Here is a 5702-nt window from a genome sequence, read left to right as displayed (position 1 = left end):
AAACACCTTTTCCTCTCCCCTCCTTTCTTTTCGGGCTTAATTTTACTCCTGAATTCTCTACCTGCTTCTCCCACAGTGATGCAGGGGTACAGGAAATGTGGACTGTGGTCAGTTCATCACACATTGTCCCTCTTGTTCCTTCCTCCTCAGTGGGAGAACTCCTCACACTCTTTCCCTGCTGCAGCATGGGGTCCCTCCCAAGGGAGACAGTTCTCCATCTTCACTGACCTTGGTGTCTGCAGATCTGTTTCTCTTCCATGTTCTCACTCTTCTCTTTGGCTGCTGTTTCCACAGCCATTCTCCTTCCTTCTCTCCCCACCCTTTTCCAATCTGTCACGTCAGAGGCTCTACCACCATCCCTAAAGGGCTCAGCTGTGGCCAGGAGTGGGTCCAGCCTGCAGCCAGCTGGAATTGGTGCTGTCAGACATGGGAGAAGCTTCTGGCAGCTTCTCACAGCAGGCCCTCCTGGAGCCCCTTGCTACCAAAACCTGGTCACACAAACCCAAGGGAGCTCTGCACGGTTTGGGTCTTTCATACTTTTTGTAGAGGAAACCAACTGGAATAGGTGCAGAGAAGGGCAGCAGGAGGAGCAGTGTGTCTCTGCACAGGACTGTAGATCATAAAGGGGATAGGTGGCTACTACAAGCAAGGAGACTACATTTGGTTCAAGAACAAGGGCTCAGCACTGGAAACTGGAAAGTAGAAGGTGATGTCTGCTGCTGAACAGTGATGATGCAGGAGAACCTCTTTCCAGAACAAAGAGAGAAACAGCCATGTGGGCAGTTTTAAATGATGCCTGATCTGTGTCATAGTAAAACATGATTGTCTGGTATAGAAAAACAATGAGAAAAAAAATCAACCTGATGATCAGCTTCAGTCTGTGTTGCTAACATTGGATTTACTGCAGGATGACCAGAATACAGACTCCAGCACAATTCAATTTTCTTCAATAAACTTCAGAGGATGGAAAATTTGTGAGATTTATTTTTAAGTACATTTTTAATGTCATATGTTCTTCTTAAACATTATACTCCTTAATTTTAAAATATGTCTAGTTCTTCCCTGTGTATGTAGCAGCTCAGCTCTAAGATAATCACATTGCTTTTGTTACAATCAAGCAAAAATGCCCTGAGGTGAAGTGATGTCTCTAATGCCCTGGTCACATCTCTGCTGTACTCATAGTTATCCAGGAGACCAGGAGGGAGGCTGCCCTTAGGGACTAACTAAGAGTGAATAGGTGCCCTATTACGTCCCTCAACATTTCAGGCTAAAGTTTGAGTTCCTCAACCATCACCTAATTGTCAGAGAGCTCCCCGAGACAAATGAGCTTAAAATACAGAGACAAGCCCATTGGCATTGTTATCTAGTGACCCTTCTCTATCCATATTTCTGAATGTCACATTTTTCACTCTGAGGCAAGGTCACATTATGAGAGCAAGGTATCAGCTTTTTCCTGGACAATTACTTTTAAAATCCAGGCAAGTTTTTGTAGATGTTGTAGCAGGCAACACAGAGCAGTATTAATGTTGGAACCCAGGACCACTTCTGCATTTCCCAAACAAAGGCATGAACTCCAAAGTCATGGCTTATGTCTGTGATGAAACACAGATATTTTTCATTCTCTATCCTTGTGCCCCAATTCTCCAGAGAGAAAATCTGTGAGCCTAGACTGGGGAAGAGCTAGAACATAGCCTGGCCATGTCAGTGAAGTGGATGTCACACATGCAAGTTCAGGTGGTTCTTGTACTCTACCTGTCCACAGTGGACAGGTACCAGGTTTTCTCCATGCTGATCATGGCTCCGTGCTACCAAAGGAGCTTTATTAAGGGGATTGTAAGGTTTTGCAAGAAATTCTAGACTTGTGGTTTCAAACACTTCCTGGGCCCAGGCCTGTCACAAGAAGGGCTGATGGGAGGTGTCTGTGGGTGTGTACATGTTCAACCCAAATGAATTGACCAGCAATTTCAGCACGTGCTCCAAGGTAAATTTTTATGAATCTCACTTGATTCCATAAAATGGGTGCAAAGCAGTGTATTGTATTTTAGGAAGTAAAATCAATGACTTTTATACTATGACAGATAACAATAGGTAAAGGAAAGTAATGTTAAATGACTGCCTAAGTGAAAACTGAGATCATTTCTGTAAACCAAGTTGAATGGGATCCAAATGTATAGCCAGAACAAACTTGTTTACCAATCAAGCAGGAAAGCTGCAATAAATCTTCTGCATTCTTGTTAATAATATCTCAAATAAAACATGTGTATGTGTATGAATGTTCATTCACCCTGGAACTGCCAAAGCTTGGATGAAATGAGTCATGGGAAACTTGGCAATTTAAACCAAAGTACAAAATACCTAGCATGGTTATAGACTACTATAACCACAAAGTTTCAGTTCATCATATTCAAAAGTACCATTATCTTGATCAGAAGTATCAGGTACAATTTGTTCAATACAAGACACAAAAGTACCAGGTACAAGTAGTTCAACACAAGAGATAAGTGGTTTGGAGGACAGACTAGTTTGAATTCAGGGACATAACACAGGTATGTTATCCAAATGGCAATACACAGCTCAGTGGAGGATCTAGAGATATCAGCTTTGGTCTAGATCATAAGGCTTCTCTCAGTTTGTTAGCAAAAACATTTGTCCAGTAGCATCCACTTATACATTTCTGTAGGCTTTCATCTGCATTTTTCACCCAAATCCTTCCTTACTGGAGTTTCTTGAAGATGAGGCCAGACATAAGCACAATCACAAAAACCTGCTCAAAGCCCATAAGAACCTAGATTTTCTCACTGTGAACTAATGCCATGTCAGAAGAACCACTGCACAATATTATATCTGAACTAATAAACCTTATCTCTGTCTTGAACACAATTCAATATCTGGTTTTATTACCTTCAGCCTCTGCTGTACATCTTTTACTGTCCTCTCCAGTAAGATATTCAAGACTGTAGGCACTCACCTGATTCACTGCAGATTTTTCATACCACCAACTGAATTGTGAGTTATCAAATAAAAGAAGCTGCACTATCACCACATCCCTGAAAAACAGGAGCCACGAATCCCTTTCATGCATAGTGTGTGTGAGGCTTTGAGAACAAATCACATTAAAGGAAAAAAAAAAACCAAAAATGCCAAAAAAACCCCACTCAGCTTCTTTCTGTAGCCTAGGCACAGATACAAAGGCATGAAAATACTCAGATAAGGTCACTCATTGGGCAAGCAAAGGAGCATGGCCTCAGATGTTTCAGGAACTGTCAGGCAGAAGATTATCTAGAAAAAATCAGGAAACAACTGATCAAGTTTTTGGTGGTTGAGATGGTTCACTCCAGTACCTCAGCACTCTCTCAAGTCACTTCTTAGCTCACACCCAGCACCTCATGTCCTAACTGTCCTCAAGGGCACTCTCATCATTTCCACTTGTGACCAGGAGAACAGACCCCTGGAAAGGGTCTCAGTCTGGCACAATGACTCAGCCTCAGGAATCTCATGAGTGGCTTATTCAATAGAGGATAGACCCAGCTGGAGGTAACAGAAGTCCCATCAGCCTTAGATAATTGCTCACATTTAAACACCACTGCTCATCTTAAGAGTACTTTCACAGCAAAGACATACTTCAGGTAGGTAGGTATATCCACATTGTTCCTGGATGAAAGTCCTCATTTAACATCTCTGTTTCCATCTTGGATTTTGGAATAGCTTTTGCTAGACTAAGTACCAAATAAATAAATAAAATCTCTTCCATCCAAGACAAACTTACCTGGATTAAAAAAAATAAAAATACAGTGTAAAGTAATGCAAACAGTTTATCCAGTTCTGCTGAGTTAAATTTTTTGTTGTCTTTTCCCAAAGGAAAAAAAAAAAAAAAAAAAAAAAAAAAAAAAAAAAAAAGACTACTTATTTCTTGAGAACAAGATCCTTAATTATAAAAAAAGCAAACCAAGCTCTTAGTCAAACATTTTCATTGGCAGGACAGCAATCTGAGTAGAAATTTATGGCTATGAATGCAGATGACTGTAAAAGGCTACTAACATGAAGAATTTCTCACAATAGCCATCTTATTCCCTGTAAGCCTGATCTTTTTTTAATTGCTACAGAATTCTTATTGTAATCTTAACTCTCAACCCACTGGAAAGTAAACCTCCCCTGATTGACTGGGGGGGCAATGTCCATTACTGGTTACCAAGATCTTGGATTCAGGGTATGTTTCCACTTGCTCATAAAACACTGTCAAAGATAAATGCTTTGTGCTGAGCTCTGTGCCAGACTTTCTCAGGCCAGTTCCTGCTTTCTTCTTCACATTTTTGCTTTTCATCCTCAGAAGATTTCAGTCGAAATCATTTTACCTTTCAAAAAATAAAACACAGAATAAATGCAACGTTTTCCTTATACTAAAGAAGCCTGAACCTTTTCTTTAAAGAGTTCAGGTGCTTCACTTGATTTTGGCTCAGGAACCTAATTGACAACATAAAAGAAAAATTTCTTTCATGGAGATGTCTCCTGCCAAAAAATCCAGTTGTGCCAATTGCATCTTTTCTGCATTAAGGAACTGCATTTGACCATTTTCCAGGGCAAATATGTGGTCCAGTTATTATGTGCTCAGTGACAGTCACTCGTAAACATTTGAGGTTGGGACCTCTTAGTTCCTATCTTGAAGAAATCTAACTAGACAACTGTGAGAAGTGATCCATCTGAAGCACTGCCACAGCAGGCTGCTGGTGACCAATCTGATGAGGTCAATCTCTAGGCTGAGCTCCCGGTTCTGTCATTAAAATAGTGCTCAGCATGGAGCCACATAGGAAGCAGTGCTGAGAGTCCCAGCAAGCATGACCACCATGAATGTGATAAACTCTCTTCTTTGTCCAGTTTGAATTAAGGATTTGAGCTTCCTTAAGAAACTGTCCTGTCCTGAGCACTGGTCATTTGTGCTTTCTGGAATCAAGACAAGTACCACATTTCTTGATGAAGAAAATTTCCTATTACCTCCCTACCACACACAATGTAAGAAGACCTCTACCATACATAATCATGTTGCTTAGCTGGGAAATCTGGAGTATCCAATTCCAGCTGCAGCAGATGACAATTCTCTATGTGACTGTGTCTACCAGCCCCAAGGATCAGACATTGATTAGTTGGGATGCAGTTTTCCAGAGGAAAGGCTGCTTCTGCAGCCATTCATGCACTAAGGTGAGGGCATGTTTAGTTTCCCTCCTCTCAAGGTTGTACTATGGACATCTCGGTACAGATTTAGCTGAGAAATCCTCTCCAAAAAGAACAAGGAAGAAGTTTCAGCATAGTGGTATACAGCCATGGTTATCCAGTATAATTTGCTGTAACACTCTGAGCAATTTATTTTCTCAGAATAATAAACATGGAAATCAAGAAATTTAGCTATTTCATAGATACTATCAGTGACACCATGATTTCAAACACTGGTCCTGATGGGAACTGTCTCCTCTCTGATCAGCAGGAGAGAAGAGGGTTTGCAGAGATGCTGTTGGACTCCCAGAGGCTGGGACAATGACAAGACATGGGGTGGTGGGTCCTTTGAAAGGGGTAGAAGGTTGTCATGATTTACATGTGACAAAAGGACCTGAGATCTCCTTTTAGACCAAGTTCCCATGTGCACTCTGGAAGTGGAGAATCATACTTTTTATCGGGCAACTGGGAAACCTTTCAAACATATGTACTTTCTG

Source organism: Zosterops lateralis (assembly GCF_965231275.1).
Source record: "Zosterops lateralis genome assembly, chromosome: 3".
Taxonomy (NCBI): domain Eukaryota; kingdom Metazoa; phylum Chordata; class Aves; order Passeriformes; family Zosteropidae; genus Zosterops; species Zosterops lateralis.
This window is presented reverse-complemented; position numbering follows the sequence as displayed.